The sequence below is a fragment of the Manis javanica genome, chromosome 15 (assembly GCF_040802235.1).
Source record: "Manis javanica isolate MJ-LG chromosome 15, MJ_LKY, whole genome shotgun sequence".
Taxonomy (NCBI): domain Eukaryota; kingdom Metazoa; phylum Chordata; class Mammalia; order Pholidota; family Manidae; genus Manis; species Manis javanica.
In genome coordinates, this window is record NC_133170.1 from 14,673,520 (window position 1) to 14,690,765 (window position 17,246).

General features: G+C 36.6%; 1 long non-coding RNA gene across 1 annotated transcript in view; it reads right to left on the bottom strand.

The window, feature by feature from the left end:
- Nucleotides 1-10,225, bottom strand: part of LOC140846630 (uncharacterized) — a 97,953-nt gene extending 87,728 nt beyond the window's left edge. The window contains exons 1-2 of the long non-coding RNA XR_012125954.1: nucleotides 10,139-10,225; nucleotides 8,901-8,970 (exon numbers count right to left, since the gene is read on the bottom strand). This is a non-coding gene — a long non-coding RNA (uncharacterized lncRNA). The remainder of the gene's footprint in view (nucleotides 1-8,900; nucleotides 8,971-10,138) is intronic.
- Between the last annotated feature and the right edge of the window lie 7,021 nt (nucleotides 10,226-17,246).

Genomic DNA, 17,246 nt, shown 5'->3' on the forward strand with positions numbered 1-17,246 from the left:
GAGATAGGATAGGTGGAAAGAGGTCAGCCAGTATGAGGGGCAGGAAAGTGATTTGACAGTTGCTTACCCTTCTCTGTGTCCAATCTTTAACTATGACATAAAAGTGAAATTGAACTTCATGAGCACAAGGAAACATAGACCGACTATGTGGAATTAGGTTCCATTTCTGCTACTTACCGTCTGTGTAACCTTAGGAAAGTTCCTCAATTCCACACAGCCTAAGAGTCCCCATTTCCATTTTTAAAGTTCAGAAATAAATATTTTTAAATGGATGCATTCTAATCATTAAAGAAAAGTGTATAAATAAATGTGAATGGAAGGCCAGCAGCATCCATAGACACACACATATCTAACACGTTTCCAAGAGGGTAGCTACTGCTATGATTGGCATATGCTCTCATTTCTTCATTTATAAACTGGAGATCAAAGTAAGTCTATCAGCATTTGTGAGAATAAAAGGAGATATAATATACAAAGTGCCTAGAACACTGGCAAGTTTTCTTTGTCTTTCTTTTCCCTTTCTTTCTGCCCCCTCCTTTCCAATATTACTGGTTTTACTGATGCCTGTTCACTTCCAGACCAGTTTTTAAGTCTGTAGAGTCTTGTATTAGTCAGACAATGTCCCGAACAACTCGGTATTTCAGTTATGGAAAATATTTATTTCTTGCTCATGGATCTGTGGTTGATTTTTTGCTCAAAGGTCTGCAGGGAGGCTGGCTTGGTTGTTTCAGGCTAGGCCTGTCTTCTCTTCATTTCACTTACTGCCAGACTGTTAAGTAGTAACAGCTACTTGGGCATTTTTTTTCTCCTGGAGGATGGCAGAGGATTGCAGACAAGTGAAAATATTTGTTGCCTAACTTTGAGAAAGATAAAGATATATAACAAGGGTTTTTCATAAGTTTTGTCATAGAGTGAAAGGTGTGACTCTCCCCTCTCTTCTCTCCACCCCCCAAAAAGAATGTTATGCGCTGTATCTCACATGTCTATGCTGCTTTGCTCCTGGGTCCTCTTTAAGAGTAAATAGAAGGGCTAAGATCTATCCCAAGACTGATGTCAGTGGAAAACAAAAGCTGCTCAGTAGGACGAGTAACCACAAGGTTTCTAATGTGGCAGGCTTGTCACTGAGCAAAATAAGAGATAGAGGAGGGAGGGAGTGTCTGGGAAAGAGGGTGAATTAAGGCCAGGGGTAGGGAAAAGTGCTAGAAATGAAGAGGAGAGAGTGATTAGGAGAAGTATGCTAATCCGGGGAGGAGGAGGTTGTGTGAATTTCTCCAACTCTTCCAGGTCCCTTCTTCCTCCTACTTCAGAAAGAAAAACTAGAAAGGAAGGCAGACCCTTTGCATATGCATAAGATAATGGTATCATGTCAGATTATCCAAATGAGAGCACTACATACTTTTAAAAAGTTGTAATGAATCACCATTTCCTAATTTTAAGAACAACTTGATCTGTTCTTTTATGCCACAAAAAGAATTGAGTAAGGTCTCTCCCTCTAGCTTCTGTGGCCTCATGAAGTCATGGCCACCATTATTAAAGTAGAAATATTTCTCAGATGTATGACAAAGACAATAAATATGGCAAACTTTTTTCCCCCAAAACTGTCAATAAAAGTGGTAAAAACATCTATATATATATATATCTCACTTAAAATATGTCTTTCCCCCTATTCATCTACTTTCTAATAGCCTGGAAAACTCAGTTTCAGTTTGGGATATTTTATGTAGTCAAGTCTCTATAAATAACATTTCAAAAGAAATTACTTTGAATTACATTGTTTTAGTAAATTCCAGATATATGGTATATACACACATGTGGCCTGTACTCAAATCTGAAACTTCAGTTTAAAAAAGGTAAAAATAAAATAATCAATTGGATGTTAGATAGTTATTACCTTCCAGAATAACAGCAGGTATACTTATAAGAAATCTGAATTATTTCTAGCATTGCATTTGGGTTTATTTTAGTTCGGTTGTAATCTTTCCCTGTACTGTGAAGGTCTGTTTTATTTAAGATATTTCTCTTAGCATTATGTTTACTAGAGTTTTCTCTAATTCTCTCCTCTGTACCCCTTCATTTCAATTTCTTACATTTAGCCAGGTAATCTCAATGATTATAGTCAAGTTATGTAAAAAAAGACTATCCACTGAAAATATAAAATGATTATTTGCTTTTTTAATTTAAATACATGCATGGATATTTCTCATAAAACTGAACCAAAGGAAAATATTTCCTCTCTGATTTAGAAATCGCTGTATGATTATTTTAAATATATAGAATACAGAGTGGGGAAAGCCAAATGTCTCTCTCTGGGGTAAGAAAATTTTTTAAATGTATTCATTCCTCTCATCTTATTTCCACTTAAAATAACTTTGATTGTCAACCTAGTTGAAAGATAAATTTAAGATTTGGCATTGTAAGAAAACAGCTTTCAAAGGACTTATATCCCATTCCGCTTCCTTAGATGAAAGGAGTATCAGAGGAGGCTATGAAAAAGGAGGAAAAGCCGTAAGTATTTCTCAGATTTAATTATTTCAAACCTAATTTTGCATTTCTATTAACAGAAAAACCTTGAAAACAAATCTTTACTGAATTTTCACCTAGAACACTTGGAGTTGCAGTTTCTCACTAAATTACAAGTTACCTTTCAGGTTAATTTCATATGTTTTGTAATCAATCAAGCAACTTTAGGGGTCACCTACTATGCATACTGAGTATTCAAAAGTTATTCAGAGAGATGGTGTCTATGAATCTCACATAATATATATCAGGGAAAAGATAACCGATTAGCTCAACTTCAAATTAGGTAATCTGTTAGGCCCAAACTCCAAGTACATTAGGCCTTATATGACTGATGAAAGCAAGAAAAACAATTATTCATTCTGATTAGAAAAAGCATAGCATAATTTCAGGAACAAGTCAGGTATTTCTTCCCACTAACATTAATCAAGAACATGAAGTAATTTTTCTCCAGGTTATTTACCACTATATATATTTAGAATTATGTTCAATAAAAATATCCAAGATTATAAAATAAAGGTAAACTACTCCTAGGTTTTGAGAGATTCTGAAATTTCAGAAATAGCAAGTAATGCTTTATTTCTATAATCTGCTATAGCTTTTATAAGTAATATACATCATCTCATTTAACCCTTGAAATGGTCTCTTGAGTAAAATTATTATGAATCTCTGCTGAGCAAGGCATTGGGACTGTATCTAGATAATAACTGACAGGATTCATTTGATTCTAGGACTTCAGATTTCAAAATCTGTGCTAGTTCTGATTTATCTCTTTACATTCCCAATTTTATGAACATATTTTCTCACCTGCCACTTTAAAAAAGATAGCCATAAAAATGTGTTAATTTATACTTGAGAGTTTTCTTTATTCTTATTGCTCAGCACCATTAACACGTCATTAATTTTTCTGTGATATTTTTTAAAATCATGAAAGTTATTTCATTTGTATCTACTTATCTGACTGAAGTTCAAGCTATTAAATATGTAGCAAGACAGGATATCTAAATAATAAAATTTCATCCATTTGTTCATTTAACACACATGGATTGCTCACAATGTGTGCAATAATTTCTGACTTAAATGCTGGGGATATAATGTCCAATTAGAAATAGTCCCTTCTCTCAAGGAGCTTAGAGGCTTCTAGAATAAAGGCAGTAAAGGCATAGTGTAATAATTAGTGGTCACAGAGATATTCACTGTGTCATTGGTGCATTGACAAGTGACACATTGTACTAGAATTGAGGCATATTTACTGAGAAGATGAGTGTGGGGTAAGCTTATTAAGATTTAATTATAAAAGGAGAAATGGAGGCAGAGTCTTTACTAGGGAGGCCTAAAAGATGACTCTTTCTACCATGTATGGGTTCACTTGATCATGTGATCGATGTTGGGTGAGCTCTGGAATCAACCAATAACAGCTATGAGGACAATGAGGTATTGAGTCACAAAGAAAAAGAAAACCAGAGAGGTGAGAGAGAAGTTGGGAGAGCAGGGTTCACAGGGACAGATTTTCCTTCCGTTCCCCTCTGGAGGACGGTCTCCACCCTCCAACAGAAGAAAGAGGCTCCAAGGGATCCTTTGTAAAGATCAGGGCAGCCTGGCAAGAAAGAGACACTGGTGTCTCATTGCCTGCTTGGGCCTGTATGTAGGCCACACACTCTCATTTTCCCACCTGTGCCTCCTTGAATATGAGGACAAGAGAATCGGAGGGACAAGCCTCTGAACCAACCATCTGGCATGATCTGAATGTGTGAGCTGCTTGCAGACAAACGAAATGCCCTGCAAGACAGCGGGCCATCTGCCCAGTGCCGGAGCCACAGCAAACCTACGAGCAGCAAGAGGCAGGTGGTGCGCTGACAGACGTGGGCACGAGAGGCCCAGGAGGAGCTGGCTGCCTCACGGCCAGGCAGTGTCACGTTAAAATCCCCCCAGGAGGGCTGCTGGAGGGGTGAAGAACTTGGATTTCAGTGACAGAGGGGCCCCGATGGCCTGTCACCATGAGCGAAGCATCAATAGCAAATTACGGAAGTGTCCGTGAGGAAGACACACTGATTTCCCTGCTCCCTATCCCCATACGCTGGAGGCGGCAAATAGAAGAGAAGGGAGGGTCCCAGAGGCACGCGTGTCGCTTCCACTTCCCACTTAAGCTGAGGGACTGAGAAGGGAAATAAAAGGGCCAGTACCTTCCTGACATCACCAAGTGGCGACTCTGAAGGAGGGAAGTAAGCGGTGTAACATGCATGAGCTCTGACTTCTAAAACAGAGCGAGTTAAATACTCAAGAGTACAAACGAAGTAAGGCAGTAAATTTGCATTTTGTAATGTGCTGGCCAGTGGGTCAGGGAAATTTGAAAGTATGGCTCAGGATGGTGACTGGAGAAAGCAAAAGTTGGCTCATGTGATACCTCTTTTAAACACTTAAAAATGAACTGATTGCAGCTAGACATATGGAGAGCAGAGGCGCCTAGAGAGGTAGGCAGGAATTAAGATGATAAAGGCTATAGGTGCTAAGCTAAGGAGTTAGAACTTTGGACTGAAAGCTATGTAGAGCCATTAAAATATTCTAAACAGGAAAGTCATATAATGAGAGTATAAAGGGTACCCTTTGGTAGTGGAGGAAAAACTGCAGAAAAGCCAAGCTTATCTAGGTAGGTTAAAAAAAAGAAAAAAAAACAAACAAAAACAAATACATTTTGTCATTGAAGGCCTAGGTTCCTCTTGACAACTTTGGCAACAAATTACAATATTTATTCTCATTGTAAAATAATCAGCACAGATCTAAAGACAGATAGTTCCCTATGTCTTCAATGTATACTTCAGTAAAATGTGCTTGTATTTTGCAACTACAAGTTAATATGTTTTGTAACTGGTTTAATTGTTACAGAGAGAAAGAAGGGCAACATGGAGAATATAGCCAATGGTTCTGTAACATTTTTCTGTTGATTGATAAGCAACTGCATTAGTTGGGGGTGAGGATTTAATAATACGGGGAACTGTTGAACTACTGTCTTGTATACTTGAAACCAATACAGTATTGTGTATCAACTATACTTCAATAAAAAAAAGGAAAAACAATTGTTGAAAAAATGAAAAAAACACATGGCTATACAGGGAACTAAAGCTAGAGAAGATGTAATCTCACAAAACTGGGACCACTAACTATAGTTGAATAATGTTTTTATAATTTCCAGGCCATAAAAGCTCATAAAGATAGCTAGACAAACATATTTGCTCAAAGCTATATGTTTTTAGCATTATTACATTAATGCAATTTAGAATGCTCAACTGAATTAATCTCTCTAAATTCCATCTTTTACCTCCACCGCTGACCTGAAAATACACAGTAGAATGAAGGAAGTACCTCTGGTACTACCCAAAGGGGTTTCCAAAAATTCATTAGCAGTATGGTCAGAGTTAAAAAAGTTCCTGAAAACTGAATATCAAGTAGAAAAACACTTCTAATCAACACTGCTGAGCATGGACATTTTTACCTCATTAGCTAGTCACTGGAAGCTAAAAACCAAACCTGGTTCCAATTTTTTCACTTACAGGAAAGTAGAATATGCTGGTGAAAATTTGACTGGAGAAAAATGGGAGGAGATGTTAACTCTGTACTTACAGAAAAACATATGACTGAGTCTGTTATGTGCAACATGTGTTGCTAAAATGCCTTGAATGGGGAGACAGGAGAGGAAGAAATATCTAGTCAGCAAGGCCAGTAACTGTTTCATTTAAACTCCCTTGTCTTTTACCTGCAATGCCTGTAGTACCAGAAGGTGAGGCAAGCTTATCTTTTTTTTTCATTTAATTCTAGAATATTATACCATTTATTTATCTTTTCATTATAGTTTAGCAGGCAAACAAAAAGTCTCAAAAAATATATAAAATTTAATCAGATGAAATGTACTTTAGTTAAGGAGCATAATAAAGAAATGATGACACTTCTTTTTAAGCTAAAATAGAGTAGAAAGACTGAAACAAGTAGAGATTGCAAACTAAATCACTGTTTTAAAAAACCCTGAAATGTCTAAAGCCCTTTAACTCAAAGTGTGGTCTTCTAACCGCACACCATTGGAATTACTCTGAAACTTATTATAAATGTGAAACCTCAGGCTTCAACCGAGAGCTGCTGAATTCGAATTTACATTTTAACAAGATCTCTAAACAATTCTTCTGCCCGATGAACTTTGAGAAGATACAGAAAGGCCTGTTCAATGCTTTAGATAATTCCAGTGTGTGGTTTCTATCACAAAATTTAGGAAATTAACTTAGCCAAAGTCCACCCTCAAAGTAGGACTACTTTTTTTTTTTTTTCAAATAGCTAAAACAAGCATAAGTTTGCTTGTGAGTACATATTTAATTCTTCCTCAAATTTCCAATATAGTAATACCTTTACTTATGGGAACTAGTTTTGTTTTGTCAAACGAAAGGAATCCAGTCAGAGGTTTTGAGGAAAAAGGTTTCTAGAATAAACATCATAGCTCAGAAAGCACCCTCATAAATTGAGCGGTCCATTCTCATTGTTGAGACCTGTCCCTAGCGTACTACCAGGAAAGAGGGTTTTCTTTTTATCAACTGTGCCTTATTTTTCATTTTGGCCAAATCAGAACAAGAATCATTTATTAGCTTTATGATTCTTTACCCTTTTTTTCCTGTAAAATTGACAGCACCCCTTCTTCCGGCAACTGTTCCAGAGTAGAAAAGCCTGTGGGGAGTGGGGAGTCCATTTGTACCCTCTGATATTGAAGACTTAAGAAAATCATTAAGGCCCTGAAATAAACCCCACCATATATGGTCAATTAATATATGATAAAGGAGCCATGGGCATACAATGGAGAAATGACAGCCCCTTCAATAGCTGGTGTTGGCAAAACTGGACAGCTACATGCAAGTGAATGAAAGTGGATTATTGTCTAACCCCATACACAAAAGTAAACTCGAAATGAATTAAAGACTTGACTGAATGTAAGTCATGAAACCATAAAACTCTTAGAAGACAACACAGATAAACATCACCTGAATATAAGCATGAGCAACTTCATCCTGAACCCATCTCCTTGAGAAAGGGAAACAAAAGCAAAAATGAACTTATGGGACTACATCAAACTTAAAAGTTTTTGTACGGCAAAGGACATCATCAACAAAACAAAAAAGCATCCTACAGCATGGGAGAAGATATTTGTAAATGACATATCTGACAAGGGGTTAACATCCAAAATACATAAAGAACTTGCATGCCTCAACACGCAAAAAGCAAATAACCCGTTTAACAAATGGGCAGAGGATATGAAGAGACAGTTCTCCAAAGAAGAAATTCAGACGACCAGCAGACACATGAAAAGATGCTCCACATCACTAATCATCAGGGAAATGCAAATTAAAACCACAATGAGATATCACCTCACACCGGTAAGGATCGCCACCATCCAAAAGACAAACAACAAAAAATGTTGGCGAGGTTGCGGAGAAAGGGGAACCCTCCTACACTGCAGGTGGGAATGTAAGCTAGTTCAACCATTGTGGAAAGCAATATGGAGGTTCCTCAAAAAACTACAAATAGAAATACCATTTGACCCAAGATTCCCACTCCTTGGAATTTACCCAAAGAATACAACTCAGATTCAAAAAGACATATGCACCCCTATGTTTATTGCAGCACTTTTTACAACAGCCAAGATATGGAAGCAACCTTAGTGTCCATCAGTAGATGAATGGATAAAGAAGATGTGGTACATATACACAATGGAATACTATTCGGCCATAAGAAAAGAAACAAATCCTACCATTTGCAACAACATGGATGGAGCTGGAGGACATTATGCTCAGTGAAGTAAGCCAGGTGGAGAAAGATAAATGCCAAATGATTTTCCTCATTTTTGGAGTATAACAATGAAGCAAAACTGAAGGAACAAAATAGCAGCAGACTCAGAGAATCCAAGAATGAACTAGTGGTTACCAAAGAGGAAGGGTGTGAGAGGGTGGGTGGGGAGGGAGGGAGAAGGGGATTGAGGGGTATTATGTTTAGTACACATGGTGTGGGGGGTCACGGGGAGAACAGTGTAGCACAGAGAAGGGACATAGTGGATCTGTTGCATCTTACTACACTGATGGACAATAACTGCACTGGGGTATAGGTGGGGACTTGATAATATGGGTAAATGTAGTAACCACATTGTTTTTTCATGTGAAACCTTCATAAGAGTGTGTATCAATCATACCTTAATAATTAATAAATAAATAAATAAATAAGAAAATCATTAAGAACAATCATGGAGATGTAATGATAAGGATAAAGAAGAGGACAGAGGGGACAAGAAATATCAAAGAAGGCATATTGTCCACAAAGTCAGATGCAAAAAAGTTGCTTAAAAATAAAAAACAAACCTTTCTCTTTATTTTCCTGTCTTGATGTCATCTTCTAAGGTTTACAAAAGAACTTTCATTCTGTAGTTTTCTGTTTACAAATCAAAGAAATAGAGATTGCATTACAATTCTTATTTATTAAAATAATACAGTGACTTTTTGCTTTTAAAATGTCAAATGTTCTTATTTGCTCTTGTTAGGTCATTCAGTTATACATTAATTTCTTCAATAAATCTTTATTGTGTAAATTATGTTCCAGGGACCATTCTAGATGCTCAGAATCTATCAGTGAATCGAATAAAGACCCTTGTCCTCAATCGGCTTTTGTTCTGATGGGAGAGGGAGGGAAACAAAAACAATCTATCACCAAAATAAATAATTGGCAGTAGATTCCATTATAAACTAAATTGGCAATCCACTTCCTTTCTATTCCAAGTGCACCGAGAATAGGGTATCTAAGGACCAAAGAGAATAACGTGTGCAGTATTATCCACAGGGGAAATAAAGAGTCACTCTTAAAAACTTTAACACATGAGCGAACGAGATACAACAGGAATGTAAGTAACTATTAGGAAAGGCAGATTATTCCAAGTAGTTAAAGAAAAAGCATTATAAAGGGCTTCAGGGGATTCAGGGGAAGGAATTTTTTTATTCAAATAAATGAAATGACAAGAAATGAGGAAATGGAATATTCCATCTGAGAAAGGAAGTGCTAATTTTAAAGAACTTAAATAATAGATGTGACAAGTTGTGCTTAAAGAAAATATTTCAACTGTGTAAGAAAAATACATTCCCCAAGTTGAAAAATACATTTAAAAAATCTGGCTGATTTCAAACTTCAAAGGGTGAAAGCTCTGAGCTTTGACTAATCCAAAAGGAATATTTATATAAGGTTTTATAAACGGCCAGTATCCTTGTTTTTCGGACTATTTCCTTTCTGTTATGTACCTTCTACTTTCGCTGTTGGTATTGCTCAGCAACTGTGTTTTGAGGAAGTGTAAATTAAAATTCAAAGTAAATTTTCTCAATCGGCTTGGAAGTTGTTTCATTTGTTAGCAAAATCACTTTTGACATATAGGGCATGGTAGATAAAGGTAGAGACTGTGTTAAACTGCCAGTCAAATAGAAAACCAGGGACTAAGAGGATATATTACAGTAAAACACCAGCAATAAAGGCCTCCATTGTTACGTTGATGTTTTCTTTAGGGCTCCAAGAAAATGAATTCACTTGATTCTCTTAAAAAAAATATGGGTCTTACCTGGCTGGTCCTCTTCTCTTTTTTCTAAGCAACAGATGGACAAACAAGGAACATCAATGTAGTAACCATGTAGAAAATCACACCTGCCCAGGAAGAGTACAACAGAGAGACTTTGAATTCCAGGAGGCAATGAAAAGGCAATAAATACTAGGCCAATATAAAATGGCATTGAGTGTTAACAGGTAAATTTTATATTAGGCTTCACAGCTTACAAACGTCCTGCACATACCGTAAGTCACGTAACTCAAAACAACTCTTTACTTTCATCAATCATTAATTATCTATTAGTCACTACTATTCATGTAATAGGCTCAACTTGATCCCACTGTCGCCTGTGGCTAAGCCTTGAACTGCTTGTTTCAGTTCTTTCTTGGGATGGGAGAAAGGAAAGAAACCCCTGAAGTGTCTCATCCATAAAATATGATCCCATACAATGATCTGGAGGGGCAATAGAACAAATGGATATATGAGAGTTCTTTCCATTGCAGAAAACTTACTTCAAAGTGACTTCAACCAACATGGCACCAAAGGTATAAAGGCAAAGTTTGATTCAGGACCTAGCAAGTATTACCAGAGTCCATCCATTGGCGGTCCGTGCTTTGGACTGCCTCTATTTTCAGGCTGCAATGGGAAGGTCAGCTTCAGGCTCCCATCACTGCAATATCAAGTTTATCAGAAGACAGTCTGTTTTTTGGTCCATGTAAAACTAAGCCCAGAATTGAGTTTAATTGTCTTTTCCTCAGCCTTGGGTCATTGCTCCTTCCAGAACCAATAACTGCAGCCAAGGGAAGGGGACCAAATGCCCTAATAGACTAGCCTAACCCTAGGTCAAATGCTCCATCCCTAGGGCTGAAAGAGAAGATGCGACATTAAGGTTCTGATGCTAGAAAATTGGAGGTTAACTGTCAAAAGCAAAGCATACCTTCTATATCTTCTATAGAAGCAAAATGGTGCAAATAAGTGTTTCATGCTTTGCTGTTGTATTCTCTCCACTATTGTTTTCTCCAATCCATTTTACTTACTTCTCCCAGATAATTGTCCTAGAGGATAATCTTGATCGTGTCACACCTCTGTCCAGAAACCTCAAAAGCTCCCTGTGATCTATGAAACAAATTGCATACTCCTCAGCCTGACATGCCAGGTCCTTCCCAATCTGGCCATGCCAGCTTCCCTTACCATCCCTTTCTCCAGCCAAATAGAACTGTTCCAGGCCTTTGTTTCAGCTGCTTTCTTTGCCAAATGTTTTTCTTTGCATCTCTGCTTGTCTAAAGTGTACTGATAGCTTAACAACTGATGCAAACCCATGTGCTTTTATGAAACTGAAAGAAAGCTTGTCCTGCTTTCCACTCCCAGAACCAAAGGCCTCTCCCACGGCACCCACTACAGTCCACCTGAGCCATGCTTATTTCTGCATTTGTGTAACAGTCTCTTGGCTACTCCTGACGTGTTGGAAAGAATTTTGCTCTACCCTTCAAAGCTGTTCTCGCTGGTCTAGGAATTAAATTGATGTGAGACACATTAATGGAAAAAAATAAAATTTAATTTCAGACATACAGGAACCACTCATAGATGAGAGGTTCAAGAAAAGAAAGGTAAAATGAGGTACATAATGCCATCTTGACCTAAAGAATGGGGTAGAGTCCTGGGGCTTCAAAAGAAAGGAGGGCAATTCACAGGGCACGAGGAAGAGGAGATATTTAGTAACTAATGTTTTGCCCTGCCATAGAGATAGATGGTCCACTCAGATAAAATTTATCTCTGGCAATAACTTTTAGTTTGGGAAAGACCCCAATTTAGATTTTTCTAGGTGGTTAAGGGAGGATTAAAAGTTTCTCTTAAGCCTATAGGATCTTGACTGACTTTAGCTCAAAATAGTCCATAGGACAAAGTAGCACATTAAAGGGAGGCTTGTCTGAATCCCTTCAGAAACAGCAAAGTATCATACACTCAATATGAGTGTTTTTTAAAAAATAAACTAATAATAAACATAAAGTGCTTAGGAAAAAAAGTTACTCGTTCTAGGTCTTCTCTATTTAGGCAGATTTTTTTCTTTTTTATATTAGAAACAAGGATTTCATAAACCAATCATTCATTTGTTCATTCAGCCTTTCATTCAACCTTTGTCAACTGCAAACTCTATGCCAGATGCTGCGCAAAGTGACAGATACAATAAATGACCTGGTTTTAACCTCAAGGAACTCATGGTTTAGGTGGAAAGATATGCAAGTAATTGCAGTACAATGGAATAAGATGATGTGGGACACAGAAAAGGAGATGAATTATGTCACAAAAAATACTTAAAGAGACATTTAAGTTGGAAAGGACAGGAGAAGAGCGGGCATAAAATCAAGATGTCGTGTTCCATAATTGTGGGAACTCAATGTAATCACTGCTGTGTGTATTGTGAGGAAATGAGGAAAATGAGGCTGGGAAAACTTACCAAAGCCAGCTAAGAAAAAGATTTCTAGTATGTTAAAAAGGGAGTTCACATTTCATCAAGTAGGTAATGGGGCATTAGCCAAAATTTTGAGGCGGAGGATTGCTATCAGATTTACATTCTATGAGGTAATGTAGAAGATAGATTGGGGTAGAAAAGAGGGACAGGAAGATGGTTAGAAAATGAGCAGGACTGAAGACTAGCCTGGGAAACAGGATATATTTTAATGTCATTATTGAGGCAGGGAATATAAGATCACAACAGATTTGGGGGACAGGGACAAAAAATGATCATGTTGTATTTGAGATCCATGGAACCTTCAGGTAGAGGCATCTCAGAGGGGAAATAAGGGACCAGAAATCCTTACAATCTTATCTTATCTATTCCAGCACTGGTTGTAGAATTAATAAAAATGAAAATGTTTGAAAAGTACAACAAAAAGTATACATAAAAATATCATACAATGAAAATTATTATACACTGTCAAGGTAGATAAAAATATATTTGCCATTCACCTTATTTGGTTTATGTTTCACAAGTGGGAAAGGTGATGAATAAACTTAAGCCTAAATTCTTAACTTTTTATATAAGTCTGACCCAAGTTGTTTGGGGCGGTGACTTTAAGTTCTTGGACTAGATTCCCATCCAGTTTGTAAAGCTCAGAGGGCTGACATTTTACAAAACATTTTCCAGTCCTTAATGTTAAGACTTTATCTTGTTTTGTTTTGCCTTTACTTTCTGGAATTTTATCCCAACCACTGCTATTTTCTGTGTACTACAAAAACCTATTCAGTAGTCTGGTTATTTAAAAGGGTTACATTAGTGTTATGATATTTTTAGTTACTTTGTCACAAACCATTGAAACCACAAAAAAGATAAACTGAAAGTTAAGAATTCTTTTGGTTTCTCTGAAGGGATTACATTAACCTCGTAAACTATCTGGTGAGAAAGTTTTAATGTGCAGGTTAAATATCAGTCGCCTATAAAGTTAGAATGATGAGCTCTCATTTGATTGCTTACACACACTTGGGAAAATAATCTTCTTACATGTTAAAACCTCTTGAAAACAATGGCAAACACTGAAAATTGGGTTCTCCACTGTTCTATACTTTGTTGAAGAAACTGTGACAGCAGCCAGAACTGGTCTGATATAGATATTCCTGGGTTTACCAAATTAATTAAATTTAACTGAAAAGATTCCTAAGACAAAATTCCACCATACAGAACATTATGTTCAACTATAATATTTAAGTAAATATGATATAAGCTTAAGAGACAAGAAGACAAGCCACAGACTGGAAGAAGCTATATGTAAAACACATATTTGATAAAAACTTGTATCCAGAAATACAAAGAACTCTCAAAACTCAACAATAAGGAAACACCCAGACACTTCACCAAAGAAGATACACAGATGTCAAAGAGTGTATGAAAAGAGGCTCACAGATGATGTTAGGGAATTGCAAATTAAAACAATGAGACACTACTACACACCTATTAGAATGGCTAAAATCCAAAACAGTGAAAACACCCAATGCTAGTGAGGATGTGGAGCAGCAGGAACTCTTATTCATTGATGGTAATGCAAAATGATAGACCATTTTTGGTAAACACTTTGACAGTACCTTACAAAATTAAACATAATCTCAACATAGAATCCAGCAATCATGCTCCTAGGTATTTACCCACATGAGTCAAAAGCATATGTCTATGTAAAAATCTGCACATGGGTGTTCATAGCAGCTTTATTTATAAATACCCAAACTTGGAAGCAACCAAGATGTCTTTCAATCACAGAATGGATAAACAAACTGGTAGAGCCCTGCAATAGATTATTATTCAGAGAGAAAAAGAAATGAGCTCCTAAGTCACAAAAAGGAATTTTAAATGGATATTTCTAAGGTGAAAGAAGCCAATCTTAAAAGGCTACATACTATATGATTCCAACAATATGAACATTCTGGAAAAGGCAGGAGTTGGTGGGAGGAAGGTTGCCAGTGGTCAGGAGAGAGGGAGGGATGGACAGATGGAGCACGGGGGACTTTTAGGGTAGTGCAGCTGACTGTGCAGTAGTGTAAGGGTGAATATATGATCATGCAGTTGGCAAAACCCATAGGACTATACGATGTAAAGAATGACTCCTAATGCAAACCATGGACTTCGGTTAATACCAATAAATTAATTTTGTTCATCAGTCATAATAAATGTATCACCCATACAAGATGTAAATAATAAGGGGACATGAGGATGGAGGGGGAAACATTTGCGATCCTCTGTATTTTATGTTCAATTTTTTCTGTAACCCTAAAACTGCTCTAGAAAACTAAACCTATTCAAAACAATGATACAAGTGACTATATAATTTGCACCCTAAGAAATATAAGTAAATTGTATGAGAATATTGGTAAATTCTATAAGGATTCTAACTATAGGTGAGATTTAAGTATTGAATGATGAGTTAAATTTACTGAGAACTATTTACACAAACAAGACGTATTTTATCAGGTAACATTTCATAAACAACTTTATGTGGAATGATGGTCATTCAGACTATGTTGTGTTGGACTATATTGAAGTAAAAGGGTTGCATAGCAGGAATGACTGTTTTTAGTATTATTTTTCTTATATAATGTATCCCAATGTAATCATATTTTTCCTTGTTTTTAAGATGTGGTAAAAAATAATCATGCTAGGACTATTACTGGAAGTTTGTGAAGGTGTTAAAATTAACAAACTAATCTTTCTCACTTTGGAAAGATTTTCCCTTTGCTAGGGTTGATATCTTTACTTAGCATTATATTTTTCTCCCTTTTACAGCTCAAATTTTCTAATATGTGATCTGTATTCAATTTTTCACCATCAATAGTTTATTTTTTTATTTCACATGTACCTACCTCTGGTTGTTTGACATGCAGTTTCAAGAATGACTTCTATGAGCTCTTCTATATCAAATTCAATCAAAGGTCTTTTCTTCCATTCTCATTTTTTTTGACACCTCTTGAGCTTTTATCTGCACTGACCTCACCATTTTCCTCAAAAGCTTATTTATTTTCAAATATATGGGACTTTCCCCCCTCATTTTACTACCCTGACTATTCTGTTGATAATTCCTGGACATAAACAACAATTCTCTCCCCACTGTTGATTAGTGTGCTATATGAGTATACAGGTATGAATAAGACATGTTCCTAGGTCTTCACAATTTAGTAGAACACAAGACAACTGGTCCATCTACTGTAGGAGGAGGCATAAACTAAAGGGGTAACTGATAGAGGCTTAATAAATGTATAGGGTAGATGGCATGGTATCAGGTGATAACAAATGTAAACATATGGTAGTAATAACTTACGATATATCAGACACTGGCCAAGAAGCTCAACAAGGCTAGAATTTAAAGGTAGATAAAAAGTTGAAGATCAGGAGAGCTGAAAAGTAGACTGGGGACTGAGTTGTAAGGAATCTTATTCTTTATACTAAGGTATTTGCCCTTTAAAGAATATAGTCAGTGCTCAGTAAGTACTAATTAAGTACTGGTTAAAAGATTCTATCAAAAGACCGACTAGCATGTATTGACTTAAGAAATGGTCTCTGATTATGAGAACTTTATTATCTAATTGTAGAAGGCAGACAATAGAATGAGAAAGTATAGGACACTAGTAAATTATATAGAGCATTTAATAAATATGGGAGAAATGGCTAATAATCAGTGTGTTGGCAGTCAGTATGTACTAACCAACCCAAATAAATGATTCAGAGTAGAATTAAGCCTTGAAAGTTGAATACAATTTGGATACAGTCAGAAGAGAAAGGAGGCATGTTCAGGTAGGTGGTAAAGGTCAGGTAAAGATGTGGAAATAAAAACTTGCCAAGGGCAGAATAAGAACAATATTGGCATTGGCCTATCCAGGCACTACAGTGTGCTGGGAAATGTGATAGTCATCGATGGTTGTAGACAAACACAAAGCCGGCCCCACATGATTCCCTCATCCTGTTGTTTATCAGGAAGCTGCAAAAAAAAATGGAGAGAGCTGCAAAATTTTTGTAAGAATCAAAATTGAAGGTCACAAATATACAGGCAGAATAAGCATTGTAAGAAATTTAGGATGCTAGTAATAGAACAGGCAAAAGTGAGACAAAATTTGGGATTATTCAGAATAAAAATATGAGTCCTAATGCCTCAATTAGACCTTTTGTAATAGCCTAAGGGCCAGACCACTGGTAGATAAAGGCCACCAAGTGTGTCCTGTTGACCTTGAATAAGTCTTTTATTATCTTGCATTCCTTGTCACTATGGCATCCTTTTCCTTTGGTGGTCTTTATTCTTCCACCTGACCATTCTGTTCCATACATCATGCGTCCAGGAATGCCCTGTGTCCTTTTTTATGTCTGTTCAAATGCTGACCATTTTTATGGTCCAATTGAAGTCATATTTCTATTAAATCTTAACAAATAACTTCTCAGAACTCTTACTGGATATTAGGGAAGTTTTATTCTGAGTCAGAAAAGTGATTCTACTGGCTAATTCTACAGGGTCAGAGTAAAAGCCTTGCTACTCGAGTCATTTTACTTAGTATTATTGAATATGTCCTTCCAGCCCTAAACAAATGGCCAAAAACAAACAAACCATCAAACCAACAACAGCATGGAGATGTTCAACTTCTTTCCTAAGAA